At 36.6% G+C, this 18437-nt stretch overlaps 1 protein-coding gene across 7 annotated transcripts in view; it reads left to right on the plus strand.

Moving 5' to 3' along the window:
- Positions 1-18437, plus strand: part of FAF1 (Fas associated factor 1) — a 667255-nt gene that overhangs the window by 290050 nt on the left and 358768 nt on the right. The window lies entirely within an intron of this gene.

An 18437-nucleotide genomic window follows, 5' to 3' on the forward strand; every position in this document is an offset into this window, starting at 1 on the left:
GTAGTTTTTTTTTTTAACAACTATTACTTTAACATTATTTAAAATTCCAAATTCTTTTTCATGAATGTCACATTTCTTCGGATTTTTATACACAGGATCCAGATAAGTCAACATACTATGGTTGTTTGATGCCTTTTAATCTGTAGCTTCCCTCACCATAAACTTTTTATTTTCCCTTTGAAGTTTATTTGTTGAAATTTGCTTACTGGGTAGTTTATTCTGAAGAATTCCCATGAAGTCTGGCTTTTCATGATCACCATATATGTATATATATATATATATATGTTTTAATTTTTATTAATAAAACAAATCACATAGTGTGAACATTTTTTTCATCATATAGCTGTATATTTATCATCATAATCATTTCTTAGAACATTTGCATCAATTCAGAAAAAGAAATAAAAAGAAAACAGAAAAAAATTCATGCATACCATACTCCTTACCCCCCCTCTCCCCTCCCCATTCACCAGCACTTCAGACTACTGAATTTATTTTAACATTTGTTCTCCCCATCATCTACTTATCTTTAATCTGTATGTTTTACTCATCTGTCCTAAGGTAGATAAAAGAAGCATCAGACACAAGATTTTCATAAGCACACAGTCACACTGCGAAAGCTATATCATTATACAGTCATCTTCAAGAAACATGGCTGCTGGAGCACACAGCTCTACATTTTCAGGCAGTTCCTCCAGCCTCTCTTGTTACGCCTTAACTAAAAAGGTGGTATCTATTTAATGCGTAAGAATAACCTCCAGGATGACCTCTGGCTCTGTTTGGAATCTCACAGCCATTGGCACTTTATTTTGCCTCATTTCTTTCTTCCCCCATTCAGTCAAGAAGGTTTGCTCAATCCCTTGGTGCTGAGTCCCAGCTCATTCTGGGATTTCTGTCCCATGTTGCCAGGAAGGTCCACACCCTGGGAGTCATATCCCACGTAGAAAGGGGGAGGACACTGAGTTTGCTTACCCTGTTGGGTGAGAGAGATAGGCCACATCTGAGCAACAAAAGAGATTCTTTGGGGGTAACTCTTAGACTTAATTTTAAGTAGTCTTAGCCTTTCCTTTGCAGGGATAAGTTTCATATGAACAAACCCCAAGATTGAGGTTCTCTTGGGGGTGACTCTTAGCCCTGATTTTAAGTAGGCTTAACTTATCCATTGGGGGTTAAGTTTCATATGAACAAATGCCAAGACTGGGGCCTCAGCCTATTGCTTTGGTTGTCCCTACTGCTTTGGTTGTCCCTACTGCTTATGAGAATATCAAGAATTCTCCACTTGGGGTAGTTGAATTTTTCCCCTTTATCACCATTCCCCTAAAGGGACTTTGCAAATACTTTTTTATTCACTGTTCAAATCCTTTTAGAATTTATTGAGGCATCACTCTGGACAAACCTAAAAAATCTCATACCCTTCTCAAGGTTCCATGTACTTATGGTGTTCAATTAAGCTGTCCACATAAGTTATATTAGGAAATGCACTAGTTGAAATATAAGTTGTGTACCAAATAAGCATTTTTTTTTGCTTTACTCTGATGTATAACTTAAAGTTTTAAAATATTAATTACCATCTGTTTTCAACACCCTGCATTATTGACATACCTTTCTTCTTCCTTATAGAAAACATTTTTAAATTTGTACATTTAGTAACTATCATTATGCACTTTAGGCATTCTTAGATTATACCATCTCAGTCTTTATCTTCTATCTTTCCTTCTGATTTCATTTGTGCCCCCTGACCCCCTCCCTCTATCATTCTCACATTCAGCTTCATTCAGTGTTCTAACATAATTTTATTACAGTTAGGTAGTATTGTGCTATCCATTTCTGAATTTTTACAATCAGTCCCATTGCACAATCTGTATCTCTTCACTTCCAGTTACCCAATATCTACCCTATTTCTATCTCCTGATCACCTCTGTTTGTAACTGAAATTCTCCAAGTACATTCATTGATGTTAGTTCATATCTGTGAGATCCAATCTCACTCAGCATAATGTCTTTAAGGTCCATCCATGTTGTTACATACTTCGTAACTTTATTCTGTCTTACAGCTGCATAATATTCCATTGTATGTATATACCACAGTTTGTTTAGCCACTCCTCTGTTGATGGACATTTGGACTGCTTCCTTCTCTTGGCAATTGTAAATAATACTGCTATAAACATTGGTGTGCAAATGTCTGTCTGTATCTTTGCCCTCATGTCCTCTGAGTAGATACCTAGCAATGGTATTGCTGGGTCATATGGCAATTGTATACTTAGCTTCCTGAGGAACCACCAAACTGCCTTCTGCAGCAGTTGTACCATTTGACATTCCCACCAACAGTGGATAAGTGTGCCTCTTTCTCCACCTCCTCTCCAGCACTTGTTATTTTCTGTTTTATTGATAATGGCCATTATGGTGGGTGTGAGATGATATCTCATTGTGGTTTGATTTGTATTTCCCTAATAGCCAGTGAAGTTGAGCATCTTTTCAGGTGCCTTTTGGCTATTTGTGTTTCCTCTTCTGAGAAGTGTCTGTTCAAGTCTTTTGCCCATTTTGTGATTGGGTTGTCTGTCTTTTTGTTGTTGAGTTGAACAATCGCTTTATAAATTCTGGAAACTAGACCTTTATCTGATAGATCATTTCCAAATATTGTCTCCTATTGTGTAGGCTGTTTTTACTTTCTTGATGAATTTCTTTGATGCACAAAAGTGTTTAATTTTGAGGAGTTCCCATTTATTTATTTACTTATTTATTTGATGCTTGTACTTTGGGTGTAAGGTCTAGGAAACCACCTCCTAGTATAAGATTTATTGGTTATTTCCCTACATTTTTTTTCTAACAGTTTTATGGTCTTAGATCTAATGTTCAGGTCTTTGATCCATTTTGAGTTAATTTTGTATAGGGTGTGAGATATGGATCCTCTTCCATTCTTTTGCATGTGGATATCCAGTTCTCTAGGCACCATTTATTGAAGAGACTGTTCTGTCCCAGGTGAGTTGGTTGACTGCCTTATCAAAGATCAATTGTCCATAGATGAGAGGTCTATCTGAGCACTCTTTTTGATTCCATTCATCAGTATATCTGTCTTTATGCCACTACCATGCTGTTTTGACCACTGTGGCTTCATAATATGCCTTAAAGTCAGGTAGTGTGAGACCTCCGACTTCATTTTTCTTTCTCAGGATACTTTTAGCTATTTGGGCACCCTGCCCTTCCAGATAAATTTGGTTATTGGTTTTTCTATTTCTGAAAAATAAGTTGCTGGGATTTTAATTGGTATTACATTGAATCTGTAAATCAATTTAGGTAGAATTGACATCTTAACTATATTTAGTCTTCCAATCCGTGAACACAGTATGTCCTTCCATTTATTTAGGTCTTCTGTGATTCAATTTCTTATAGTTTTCTCTGTATAGGTCTTTTGTCTCTTTAGTTAAATTTATTCCTAAATATTTTCTTCTTTTGGTTGCAATTGTAAGTGGAATTTTTTTCATGACTTTCCTCTCATATTGTTCATTACTAGTGTATAGAAACACTGCAGATTTTTGAGTGTTGATCTTGTAACCTGCCACTTTGCTGTACACAGTTATTAGCTGTAGTAGGTTACTGTGGATTTTTTGGGGTTGTCGACATATAGTATCATATCATCTGCAAACAGTGAGAGTTTTACTTCTTCCTTTCCAATTTTGATGCCTTGTATTTCTTTTTCTTGTCAATTGCTCTGGCTAGAACTTCCAACACAATGTTGAATAACAGTGGTGATAGTGGATATCCTTGACTTGTTTCTGATCTTACAGGAAACGTTTTAAGTTTATCCCAATTGAGGATGATGTTAGCTGTGGGTTTTTCCTATATTCCCTTTATCATGTTGAGGAAGTTCCCTTCTACTCCTCTCCTTTGAAGTGTTTTCAAGAGGAAAGGATGTGGAATATTGTCAAATGCCTTTTCTGCATCAATCGAGATGATCATGTGATTTTTCGGCTTTGATTTGTTGATATGGTGTTTTACATTAATTGATTTTCTTGTTTTGAACCATCCTTACATACCTGGGTTGAATCCTCCTTTGTTGTGGTGTATAATTCTTTTAATATGCTGTTGGATTTGATTTGCAAGAATTTTGTTGAGGATTTTTCCATATATAGTCATAAGAGATTCTTTTTTTGTAATGTCTTTTTCTGACTTTGGTATGAGGGTGGTGTTGGCTTTATGGAATGAGTTACATAGCTTTCCCTCCTCTTCAATTTTTTTGAAGATATTTAGCAGGATTGGTACTAATTCTTTCTGGGATGATTGGTAGAATTCACACATGAAGCCATCTGGTCCTGCAGTTTTCTTTTTTGAGCATCTTGTTAGTGACTGATTCAATTTCTTTGCTTGTGATTGGTTTGTTGAGGTCGTCTGTTTCTCTCGAGCAATGTTGGTTGTTCATGCCTTTCTAGGAAGTTGTCCATTTCATTTACATTGTAGAGTTTATTAGCATAAAGTTATTCATATATCCTTTTATGAACTCCTTTATTTCTGTGGGGTCAATGGTTATGACTCCTCTTCCATTTTTTATTTTATTTATTTGCATCCTTTCTCTTCTTCTTTTTCTCACCCTCGCTAAGCATGCATCAATCTTATTGATTTTCTCATAGAACTGACTTCTGGTTTTGTTGATTTTCTTGATTGTTTTCATGTTCTCAATTTCATTTATTTCTGCTCTAATCTTCATTATTTCTTTCCTTTTGCCTGCTTTGGGGTTAATTAGCTGTTCTTTCTCTAGTTCTTCCCAATGGCCAGTTAATTCCTCAATTTTTGCTCCTTCTTCTTTTTTGATATAGGCAATAAGGGCAATATATTTCCCTCTTAGCACTGCCTTTGCTGCATCCCATAAATTTTGATATGTTGTGTTTTCATTTTACTGATTTCTCTTGTAATTTCTTCCTTGACTCACTCGTTGTTTAAGAGTATGTTGTTGAGCCTACATATATTTGTGAATTTTCTGCAACTCTGCCTGTTATTAATTTCCAGATTCATTCCTTTATGATTTGAGAAAGTGTTTTTATATGATTTCAGTCTTTTTACATTTATTGGGAGTTGCTTTGTGACCCAGGATATGGTCTGTCCTTGAGAATGATCCATGAGCACTTGAGAAAAAGGTATATCCTGCTGTTGTGAGGTGTAATATTCTATAAATGTCTGTTAAGTCTAGCTCATTTATTGTATTATTCAAAACTCTGTTTCTTTATTGGTCCTCTATCTAAATGTTCTGTCCATTGATGAAAGTGGAGAATTTAAATATCCAAGTATTATGGTAGATGTGTCTGTTTCTCTTTTCAGCATTTTCAGTGTTTGCCTCATGTGTTTGGGAGCCTTCTGGCTCGGTGCATAAATATTTATGATTATATGAATTCTTGTTGAATTGTTCCTATTATTAATACACAGTGTCCTTCTTTGTCTCTTTTAAGTATTTTACATTTGAAGTCTAACTTGTTGAATATTAGTATAGCTTCTCTTGCTCTTTTCTGATTGTTATTTGCATGAAATATCTTTTCTCAACCTTTCACTTTCAACCTATGTTTATCCTTGGGTATAAGGTGTGTTTCCTGTAGACAGCATATGGATGGGTCTTGTTTTTTCATCCATTCTGCCAGTCTATATCTTTTGATTGGGGAGTTGAATCCATTGACATTTAGTGTTGTTAGTGTACAGGCAATACTTTCTTCTGCCATTTTGCCTTTTGGATTTTATATGTCATAAGTAATTTTCCTTCTTTTACCTTTACTAATAGTCTTCATTTCTACACTCTTCTCCACACCTCTCTCTCCTGCCTTTCATATCTATCTCTACTGCTCCCTTTAGTATTTCTTGCAGAGCTTGAAGTCTCTTGGTCACAAATTCTCTCAGTGATTTTTTGTTTGAAAATGTTTTAATTTCACCCTCATTTTTGAGGAACGGTTTTGCTTAATATAGAATTCTTGGTTGGCTGTTTTTTTCTTTTAGTAATTTAAATATATCATCCCACTGTCTTCTCACCTCCATGGTTTCTGCTGTGAAATCTACACATGGTCTTATTTGGCTTCCCTTATATATGATAGTTGCTTTTCTCTTGCTGCTTTCAAGATTCTTTCTTTCTCTTTGACATCTGACGTTCTCATTAGTAAGTGTCTTGGAGTACATCTATTTGGATAGACATTCATTCTGTTTAGGGTACGTTGCTCTTCTCACATCTGTAATTTAAGTCTTTCATAAGAATTGGGAAATTTTCAGTGATAATTTCCTCCATTTGTTTTTCTTCTCCTTTTTCCTTCTCTTCTCCTTCTTGGACACCCACAACACGTGTATTCATGTGTGCTTCATATTGTCATTCAATTCCCTGAGTCCCTGCTCATATTTTTCCATTCTTTCCCCTCTATTTTCTTTTGCTTGTTGGATTTCAGATGTCCCTTCCTCCAGTTCACTAATCCTGTCTTCTACCTCTTGAAATCTGACATCGTGGGTTTCCATTGTTTTTTCATTTCTTCTACTGTGCCTTTAATTCCCATAAGTTCTGTAATTTGTGTTTTCAGACTTTCCATTTCTTCTTTTTGGTCATTCCTTGCCTTCTTTATATCCTCCCTCAGTTCACTGATTTGATTTTTGGTGAGGTTTTTCATGTCTGTTCGAACGTTTTGAATTAATTTTTTCCACTCCTGTATCTCGTTTGAATTGTTGGTTTGTTCCTTTGACTGGGCCATATGTTCAATTTTCCTTGTATGATTCGTTATTTTTTCCTGGCATGTAGGCATTTAATTACCTTAATTACTTTATTCTGGAGATTGTTTTCACCTTTTTTACCTCGGATTTTCTTGCTGGATGACTTTGTTGTCTATTTGTCCTTTGACATTCAATTCAGCTTATTCTGGACCTCTAGCTTAGGTTTTGTTTAATAGATCAGAATTTTTCAGCTCTTGTTTTCCTATTTCTTGCCCTGCCTATATGTTGTCTTTTTTTCCCCCTTAGGCGGTTTTACTTAGGTATTATAAATTGCAGTTAGATTTTCCCAGCCCAAGCTAGCCTCCTGTCAGGAAGAAAGAGTCATCTGTGTCAGGTGTCCCTGAGGATGAGACCCAGCAGATTGATAGGCTTTCCTATGAAGCCTCTGGGCTCTCCATTTTTTTCCTATCCTGCCTATTGTGACACTTGTCTACCTGCGGGTCCCACCAGCATAAGGTGATACGGTACCTTTAACTTCAGCAGACTCTCCCTGCTCATGGCTGGTCAAGACCAAGGAGAGGTTGTAGTCTGGTTTCAATCACTTCACTTTTCCAAACCCTGGGGTCTGAACTCCTTGAGGGAGTGATTCCACCTGAGCTGGGCCCCACCCCTCTCCATGGGGAAGGCACAGTTTCCAGAGAGATGCTCAGACAAGCTTAATTCTGCCTATGCCTGGGCCAGTGGAGCCTGAGAAGCCTTGCAGCTGTATCCAAAGAGCAGTCAAGCCGTAGAAACACAGCCATGAAAACGAAAATGAAAATTCCTTTTCAGAGCCGGACCCCCATTTCTCATGTGTACGAATCAAGAGCTTAAGTTGGTACATTATTCTGTGTATCTCTAGGTCCTGTGTGCCCTCTCTTTCCCTTCAGGGCCCAGACATTTTCAAATGCAGGAAAGTCTCTTTTTTTTTTTCTTTGTTCTGTCAGCTCTACCCCATCTGCACTGAGGCAAAAAAACAGCGACCTCTGCTTTTACTGGAGGTTCAGCTGAGCTGGGGGCCTATTTTTAGTCGTCAGAATTTGTTACTTAATTCCGCAATTGGAGTTTGGTTGTCCTCAGCCCCTGCTGCTAGTGAAGTCCCTTTCCTTTCCCCTCTGGGGAGCAGCCTGTGGGGAAGGGGTGCCGGCTGCTGCGGCTTGGGGCACTCACAGTCCAGGTGGTCCAGACTGATGTACTCTGTGTGTCAGGTCATTGAAGTGGCCCAAGCAGTTGCTCTGTACTTTGCCTGGCTATTTATTAGCTGTTCTGGAGATTGAACTAAATCCCACACCTTGCTTATCCGCCATTTTGGCCCCTCTCCTATCTCATTGTAGTTTTGACTTGCAGTTCCCTGATAGCTAATGATGTTGGGCATCTTTTCATGTGCTTTTTGGCCATTTGCGTATCTTCTTCGGTGTGATGTTTATTCACTTGTTTTGCCCGTTTTGTAACTGGTTGTTTGGTTTTTGTTGTTGAATTAGAGGATTTCGTCATGCATTCTAGATTTAAACCATTATGTGGCTTCCAAATATTTTTTCCCATTGTTTGTTTTTTTTCTGTTCATGATAAAGTCTTTTGAGGCATGAAAGTTTTAAACTGTGATAAGGTCCCTCTTATGTATCTTTTCTTTCATTGCTTGTGTTTTTGGGTTTAAACTCTAAGAAATCATTGCCTAACACAAGTTCCTGAACATGCTGTCTCATGTTTTCTAGGAGTTTTATAGTCCTGGCCCTTATATTTAAGTATTTGATACATTTTGACTTGATTACTATATATGGTGTAAGGTAAGGGTCCGCCATCATTCTTTCACAGCTCTACCAGGAACAGTTGTTGAAGAGACCATGCTTTCTCAGTTGAGTAGTCTTTGTTCCCTTGTCAAAAATCACATGGCCATAAGTGTAAGGATTGATTTTTGAGCTCACAATTCAATTCCATCAGTGTATATGTCTTTGTTATATTCCAGGTTTTGTCACCCATATTGATGATTTTTAATTCTTTATTCTTCATTTTCTGGATCATTCTTTTCTTTTTATTTAAGTGTTTTGTAATCTTTTCTTGAAACCTGGACATTTTAATATTTAATGTGTTAAGCTGTAATTTACACTCTGAGGAATCTGTTTCTTAATCTTGTATCTAGCAAGTGGCATAACAGAGGTTTCCTTGAATGCCTAAAGCTAACAAAACAAGGAAGAAAGAAAAACAGAAAACACCTTTCCCAGACTTTGTAGATTGACATGTGTAAGTGCTCTCCTTCAGGGTTTGTCCATAATAAATGAGTTTAGAGAATAGCCCCATACCAAGACAAAGGGTCTCCTTTTTAATCCTGTCTCTGCCTGAGTCTTGTTTGGATTGCATGTGGTCCTGGAAATTCCCCTGTTTAGACTGCTCTGAATGTTCCGTCTTTCCTAGCAGACATTTTCCTGACCATCCTGGTTTCTGGACTGTATGTTCTACAGCCAGCAATCCCTTGTCCCAAGCAACATGATCTGACTGCTCTCCTATATCATTCTGTGGTAGAGGTTAGTGACCACCTTTCACATGTAGGATAAGTTGTGGGACAGTGAGACCCTCAGACTACCACCAAACTGATTGGGCCAGATATACATGCTCCAGGTATGTGCATGAGGTTGCTCTCCTCCCTGCAGAACTACGACCAGTCTTCCGCACTGGGTGCATGGGCCCACTCTGCACCAAGTGGTTGAGGATTTGTTGAGGACCAGCCAGGTGCTAGGATATTCTACCACTTTTAAGTAGCCTTTTTGTTTGTTTACTCAGCAGTTATTGCCTATTACTGCAGTTTTTTAACTGGTTTTTTTTTTTTTTTTTTGCAGTTTTGAGAAAGATACTTCTGCCAGTTCTTGCTGATTGTTCAGAGCTTCTGTTTGCAGGGAGGGTGGGAGGTTTGGGGGGCAGGATCTAGCCTTGAGGCATCTCACTCTGCCATCCAGATCAGGGCAGGTCCTCCTCTAGGATGCTTATCAGTGGATTATACACACAAAATTCAGTGGCCAAACTGGAAAACAAAACTGCTTTAATACACAGGTAAGCACCAAATGGAGGATGTGGCTTGGACTTGAGTCATAAGTGAAGTCACTTACCTCTCCTTACAATTTAAATCTTAGGATCCACATGCTTAGTTAATCTATAGGATACATTAAGAGTGGGTCTTCACAGTCTCTCGATTGATGTGATAGGCACAGTCAGTGGAAAAAAAGTGGTTGTAGAGTTCATGACAAAACTTGTCTGCTGTGTACCTACCACAGGGTGGGTAGGAAGTAGAGCATTTACTGTCCTGTGGCATAGGAAGTCAAAGAGAAGCTGCTGTCTCATTTCTGTCTTCTGTGAAGCCTAACTAGTACACTGTTACCTCGTGAATGATTGTAATAGCTTCTACCTTTCCTCCAGGAGAAGCAAGTCTAAAATTGGGGCAGGAGGATGGGGGCGAAATACTACAAGGGCTCTCATTAAAACTTCTCCCTCTTTGGGAGAAGTAGCTTGGGCAGAAATTTGAACCTCCCTATGAGCAGAGGCAGAAGCTTGAGGAACAGTGAAAGGAACATTTTCCTCATCATCCTTGAGAGCACTTCCAACTTCCATTGTTTAATATGTACTCCACTATACCCATTAAGCATGGTACAATCATGGGAAGTATTCCTGAAGTATTCCTTCTCTATTTCAGCTTCTTGTAAGCTTCCATTCAGAGATGAGCAACTACCAATGGGGAAATTCTTTGGCTAAGTATTTTCATTTTCAAACTAGAAAAATGTCATAGATTTTAACCTTTTCATAACTGAATAATTTGCTCAAATGTCATTTGAAATGGTTGTTTTATGAGTATATTTTTTACTTGGCTTTTTAGTGATCAATATTTGTGAGGTTTTGACAATGTTGCAGAGAGATCTTTAAATGGCCTATTAATAACAATTTCCAGAAAACTATACATGCAAGTAAAACTATTCTGAACAGATCAATTAGTTTTTTCTTCTAGAGTGATTTATAAAATAACTTTCCTGTTTGTTTTTCACATAAGATATTTTGTCAAAGTGTTTTCAGTTAGCAGTGTTGTAATCAGAACAATGCATGATTTATTATATGAAACTTTAAGTAAGTTGTCATTCTCAAGAATTAATTGATATAGTCAGTGTTTCAAGAATGTTGTGATTACTTTTCAATTTAAATTTAATTTTAATGAGCATTATTGTTAGATTTTGCAAAAGTAGAATTTGGCACTATTGAGTTGGTAAATGTTTCTTAGATAAGGGGCCACTTAAAAGTGACTAACTAAGAGGATATTTTCTTAAAGTTATACGTTTTGGATGAAAGAAGTCTTGTACCCCGTTAAAGTATTGATGGAAATCACAACACATCTAACTGAAGTGATGTACCATACCCACTTTATACAGTTTACTTTCTATTGATATGTCAGAGACTACTGAAATTAGCTTGTTAGCATCACACTTTGCAAAAGAACTGCAGATGTTCTGTATGGTTGATATAATGGACTGTCAGGAAGTTGGTCACTAAGTCATGAAACAAAAATAAATATATCTGTAAATGTAATTTCTTTTTGCTTTCTTCATATTTTGACTAATTGGATGGGATTATGTTTTAACAGTTTTGCTAGAATCACAATATATGACTATCACCACTAATTACCGAATTTTGATGAATCATATATACTTTGCTTAATACATTTTACTGAATCCAATATATCACTTTATTGATAAGTGGTAATTATAGCCGTAAGGCCATCTGAACATTGAAATCATCATGAGAAAAGTTAGTAAGAATTATGTGAAACTAAATGTTTGTTTGTCTAGACATATTTAATTGCCAACAAAGAAAGCAATTAAAAGTAGTTACAGAGTAAGAGGCCAACCTTCGTTAACAGTGATTTTAAGATTGTAACAGAATTTATGGTGATGATAACATGGTGTCTTGGAGGATGTTAACAACTGTAGCATAGTGTTAATTAAGAATGATGTAATCTGCAGCTCAGAATTATTAGTATCATATGTTAGTTCAGCTGGACAGGAGCAAAACCTCGTTTCAGTTGTGTTGATAGCTCAAGTTGTATTAATAGTGAAAAGATTAACATTTTATTTTTATGCTGCTCCTGAGACAATTTAGAAATCCTGAATGAAATACAGTCAAATGTAAACATCAAGGCCCTAGCTCATTTACATATGGGCCAGATTTTCTGACTGATTGCTGTTTGAACCTAATCTGTCATTGCTGGCTGCATTAGCTACAACAAACATTACATTTACATATTGATTTCTTATTTTGTGTTAATGTAAATAATCCATAATTATAGTAAATTTGGTCTTTTGTTGACAAGAGCTCATATGACTCTGTTTAGAATAGAAATTTAAATTGCCATGTGTCATGCTTTTTAATTTAAAATCTTGATGTATCTGAAAGGATGAAAAGATCATTGTAGATCACAAAATATTCCCAAAGAGAAAAAAATTTTAGGTCCTTTAGAAAGATATAAATTATAAAATATTAATGAAAAATTCAAGGGCACCTTCAAGGATTATTTACATTTTTATAATTAAAATTCACAGTTATTTGATTATTCTTGCCTCAATATCAGGTTGTATTTAAAAACAAAATGTGGTAATAAACCATTTTTTATATTGATATTTTTGTTTAAAATATCCTGTGCAAGAAAATAAATTGCATATATACACACAGCAGAAATGAAACAGGAGACTTTTGATACCTATATTGGTGTTAATACTTTGCTCATCTTAACTATACATACAGCACTGATTTGAAAAGTACAATTTTTGTACTAACAACCTGTGTCAGTGGGCATATTGTATTACTAAATAGCAATGACAACATAGTTTCAATTTACATTGATTTATAGTGTATTGTATTTTGAAGTTAAAAATATGTGGCCCATTGAATTGCAAAATGGGAGCTATCAGATTATTCAAGCATAATTCTTTTTGGTTTAGTACTTTTTAATTGGGGTGTAATTTACATACACTAAATACCTAATTATAGAGGTTCTGACAAAAACATAATGTTTTCTGCTATGATTTTTAATGAGCAGTATTTAAATTTGGATGTGTATATACAGGGGTCTAAAGACAGGCAGCCATTTCGAAACCTTTGCCGAACTGTTGGCAGCTGTTTACTTCAGTGCTATGAAAAAGCCCTGAAACCTCAAATCTGAGTTTGTTGTCTTTCCTAGTCTAGTTGTTTAATTTTGACGGATTTATACGTTATAACAGTGAGTACTTCCTCTGCTTCCTGGAACTGTAATACTTTAATACAAGGGACATGGTTTAACCTGACCAAATCCTCTGCCCATTGAAGACTTTGAGAGATCTTGATTCAACGAATTGCTGGAGAGAAAATGCTTAAATTTTTATTATTCTTGGTAGAAAATACCCTAACTATGCAACCCTATGAAATGAGTCTACTGCTCTTTGGCAGAAGGGAAGCCAGTCTTCTTTTTTTAGAAATTGGTTAGAGGTGTATAATACATGGTAATCAAATGATTGTTTCATTACCATGCAGCCTTAAGTTAATCTTGAAAAATCATTGAGTTATATGTATTAAAATAGCCCTGTGCTTTCTGCACAAGTAGGTGACTAAAATACTCTCTGAATGTGAAGTAAACTGAGCCAAGATTACTGTTGGGTTAGGGTTAGGATTACATTTATTTTGTTAGGGTTAAGGTTGCATTTATTTTCTTAGTGTTGTTGCTGATTCTATCAGCACTTCATATACGGAAGCTAGTGATTTATAGCTTTGTATGTTTACATGAATGAAAATGGCTGTACTAGTAAATTCAAATTTATTGGGGTCTGTGTTAAAATTTGTTGTGTATTATTTTCTTATTAAAAAAAAACTGGTGAGAAATGTAAAATGTGATGTGGACATGTTCCAACTGAAATTGAATAATACTGAAAAAAAAAGAAATGTAAAATGTATTAAATTAAACCTGTGAATTTTAATAAAACTGAGCTTTTAAATGGCAGGTATTTTACAGATGATTTTTCCATTCCCAGTAAGTATTTATGGTTAAATTGGAGCTGGATCTCCCAATGTAGATGGACATAACAGCTAATGAAAGAACATTGAAAGCCCAAAACTTGTGAAAAAAGAAAAAAGCTTAGAGAATGCTGTCTGCTGAAACTATTTTTGGAACTATATTGGTGGCTTAGATTTAGTTGTAATGTTATGAAATTTAGGAAAGTAGGTATCTGTCTATATCTCTATTGTTCCTTCTCTTATAGCTGCCTCTTCTTTCCACCCCCACCATTTTCAAATTAAGAAATTAGCTAGGAGAATTATGAGCTGCTATATATGAAAATAGCTAACATTTTGCCTATAGCTTAATAATGTTAGCTTTTCTTTTATTTTGTTTATTTGTTTGGCAAATAGCCACCATCTCAGAGCCTAGGGACGATGGATATGATTCAGATTACATTTTAACATTAATTTAAGTCTGTATCTGAACATAGAGCAAGGACTGGCAAGTTTTGATGGTCCTTATCTCTTTGTAGAAACAAAACCATCTCCTTGTTGGTAAATACAAATATTCCATTTGAAAGAAAAATCATAATGGAGAATAAAATACTAAAAACTAGTGAATACCAGAAGGAAAGATACAAGATAAAGACTGAGATGGTATAATTTAGTAATGCCTAGAGTGGACAGTAATGGTGATTAAATATACAAATATAAGAATGTTTTTGCACAAGGAAGAACAGATGAATGTCAGCATTGCAAGATGTTAAAAATGGGATGGTATACAGGAAAAATACAATGAAACTGGGTCTATAGTTAACAGTAACATTGTAATATGTTTCCATTTAATGTAACGGTGGTGAAGGCATGTCTATGTGATTATACCGAGAACAGTTGATTTTCTACTTAGGTTGAATTGTATGGTGGGTGAATAAACTGTTTAAAAATGAGCAGAGAGGAGAAGCATAAATGAGTGCCTTCAGTAAAGAAGTTGGTGCAGTTTGGCACAGTGGCAAGAGAGGAGGCAAATTCTGTGCAGGAGAAATTTTACAGCTGGAGAGGCTTCTAGAAGAACCAAAGGCTCTTCATTTTAAAGGCAGCACCTACAACCTGCACTTATTGATTCATGACATCGTCCATTCTTTCTGGAAGAACAAATTGCTGGCTAAATATCAGGAAATTACTTTTTACCATATTTAGAGTGGGTATCAAAGAAATCTCCACTGCATCTTTACTCTGGAAAGATTTAGCCTGAACAGAGTGGAACTGGTTTGCAAACTCTGTGTGCTGCAGGTGAAAGGAGGACAGATCTTCAGCTGACCTGCACTGTGTCAGAGGAACCTACTGACATTGATTTGCCTCTGCTGGATCCAGCAAGCACCATCATCACCATCACAGGACCAGGTGCTTTCAGCATCCATTTTCCCATCCAGCAGAAGCTCTGCAGCATCCTAGACGCCCCAACGACAAGAGGTTGTGATTGGAGGATGCTGACCCATAAGCTAAACCTGGCAAAGTAAGTGAATTACTTTGCCATCAAATTGAGCCCCACTTGCATAATCTTTAGGAAGCACAGAATTTACCAGATGGAAACCTGAGCATGCTGGCAGCTATCTTGGAAAAAATGGTAAGACATGAGACAGTAGTGTCCTTAGCAGCAGAAGGGTAGTATTGACCCACGCTGGACCTGAAAATGAAGGACGAAAATGCACAGGGAGTCTGTGGCCACCGAGGGATCACAGGTGAGGAGGAAATCCAGACTAGACCAATGAGCTGCACAGGCAAGATGGCATCAAGAAAGAAAAGGAAAACAGATGCAACTATCAATATATATGCCCACTTTACTTGGACAGCATCATAGGAGTTAAGAAAAAATTGTATAAATTTGTATCTTGAATTTAGAAATCAACCGAATTTTCCTCTTAGTTGGGCTGTATACTGTGTGGTGCAGTATCTTACCGTTGCCTAGAAAATGCTTTTTATTGCTATCCAGATATATGATTAACTTTTTTAAACAAACCCAGTTTCTACAAATTGGGCGTTTGTACCAATTGGACAGGATTACAGACATTGTCCATGGCGCCTTCTATTTTTGTTCAAATCATTTGAAGTTGAAGCTATAGACAGTTTGTTGTGTTTATTTTACATTAGTGATTTCACAGAAAAATCTCAAGCTTTTGCTATAAATCTTGCACATGAAGTATCTCAGATAATACTCCCATCAGTGTTCTGTTTCTAGAGTGTGTAGAACCAGTGTTACCATTTGTATCAGGGAAATGGAGAGTCTAAGCTTAAAGGAGAAATAACTAAGACTCATCCCTGAGGGGACCAAGCCTGTTTCCTTTGAGGAGAAACACTGTAGCTTTGCAGGGCAGACAGCTGATTAATTTTCAACCACACAGACAAGCATTTCTTCACATGTGTGTTTGTAATATGTGATTTGAAGTGGTTTTAAAAAGTATCATTATTCTTATTATTATCAATTAGTATTTCAGAGTATTCTAGTAAAAGAATTTTCATTAAAAAAAAAAGAGAACAGAGAAATACAACCACTGGAGACAGTGTGGACAGAGAGATGAGCCTATTCACTGTTGATAGGGAAGCAGAGTTGTGTAGCTTCTCTGGAGGGCAGTGTGGTGGCTACACAGGAGGCTAGGTGTAGGGTTACTATAGATCCTACCTGCAGTTAGGTAATACCTGGAGGAACTGAGAGTGGGGACATGAATAGACACTTGCACTCTGGTATTTATGGCAGCAGTGTTCCCAATTTTTGGAGGTGGCCTAAGAGGTATGGAAGGGGGAAATTTGGTGTATACATACAATGGACTACTGAGCAGCTACTAGAAAGACTGAAATTGTGAGGCATGCAACTATGTGAATGAACCTTGAGGACAGTATATTGAATGAAATATCAAACAAAAAGACAAGTATTACCATGCCTTATTGATATGAACTAACTATAATACATAAACTCTGAGAATTGAAATTAAGAGCGTAGGTTATCAGGTTAAGTCCTATTGTAAAGTTCCTAGATTTTAAGTTCTTACAGCAGTCGCATCTATTCTGGAGTTTTAACTCTGATATCTAAGTTCTGTCATGCTGAGCTCTTTGTGTATAAACTGGTCATTCCCTAGAACTTTGGGTATTTATATGACACCTGAGAAAGTTAAAGCTCTAAAGCTATTAAAGTCAGCATTACTCCATACACCAACCATTTAAAAAGTTGAAAAGTCACCAGACTTCAACTAGAGATATGAATGAAGCTGATTTGGATAAGACTAAGGTAAATCAGAGTACAAGGTAAAGGATAATATGGTCTATATTTTAAAACTTCTGTGTTTTAAATGCCAATGTCTGTGTGAGACCAAAGGAAGAGATACTACTTATGCAAAATTCCTATTTTCTGTAGCACAATATCTAATTTAACTTATATGGTCATTTTATTTGAATACCATAATTACATGGAATCTTGAATAGGAAGTGAGAACTTGTTGGTTTGTAGAAGTTAATGTGATGTCCTGATATATCCCAGAGTAATTTGGTCAGAAAATAAAAAACTCTTTGCAAAGACCCCTTGAGGGACTGGGGAGAAAGGAGGAAATATTAAACTTCCCCACCTGGGGAATTCCTGATATTCTTACAAGCATTAGGGACAACCAGTTTAATAGGTCGAGTCCTCGATTGCCTATGAAACTTATTCCTAAGAGTCACCCCCAGAGAAACTCTTTTGTCACTCAGATGTGGCCTCTCTCTCTAAACCAACTCAGCAGGTGAAGTCACTGCCCTCCCCCCTATGTGGGACCTGACTCTGAGGGGTGTAAATCTCCCTGGCAATATGACACATGACTTCCAGGGATGAGCCAGGACCCAGCATCATGGGATTGAGAAAGCCCTCTTGCCCAAAGTGAGGAAGACAGAAATGAGACAAGATGAAGTTTCAGTGGCTGAGAGATTTCAGATAGAATCAAAAGTTAATTCTAGAGATTACTTTTTTTATTAATTTTTAAATTTTTTTTGAAATACCGAAAAACACCAAGCAAACACAAACATTCTTAACTTTTGATCATTCCGTTCTACATATATAATCAGTAATTCACAATATCATCACATAGTTGCATATTCATCATCATGATCATTTCCTGGAACATTTACATCTATTCAGAAAAAGAAATAAGAAAACAAAAAAATTCATACATACCATATCCATTGCCCCACCCCCCCCACCGACCACCAGCATTTCACTCTAAATTTATTTTAACATTTGTTCCCCCATTATCCATTTTTATTCCATGTGTTTTACTCGTCTATTGATAAGGTAGATAAAAGGAGCATCAGACACAAGGTTTTCACAATCACACAGTCACCTTGTGAAAGCTGTATCATTATACAACCATCTTCAGGAAACATGGCTACTGGAACACAGCTCCACATTTTCAGGCAGTTCCCTCCAGCCTCTCCATTACATCTTGACTAACAAGGTGATATCTATTTAATGTGTAAGAATAATCTCCAGGATAACCTCTCCACTCTGTTTGGAATCTCTCAGCCATTGACACTTTATTTTGTCTCATTTCAATCTTCCCCCTTTTGGTTGAGGTTTTCTCAATCCTTTGATGTGAGTTTCCGCTCTTTCTAGGGGTTTTCTCAATCCTTGATTCTGAGTCACAGCTCATTCTAAGATTTCTTCCCACGCTGCCAGGAGGGTCCACACCCCTGGGAGTCATGTCCACATAGACAGG

Source organism: Tamandua tetradactyla, chromosome 2, assembly GCF_023851605.1.
Source record: "Tamandua tetradactyla isolate mTamTet1 chromosome 2, mTamTet1.pri, whole genome shotgun sequence".
Classification (NCBI taxonomy): domain Eukaryota; kingdom Metazoa; phylum Chordata; class Mammalia; order Pilosa; family Myrmecophagidae; genus Tamandua; species Tamandua tetradactyla.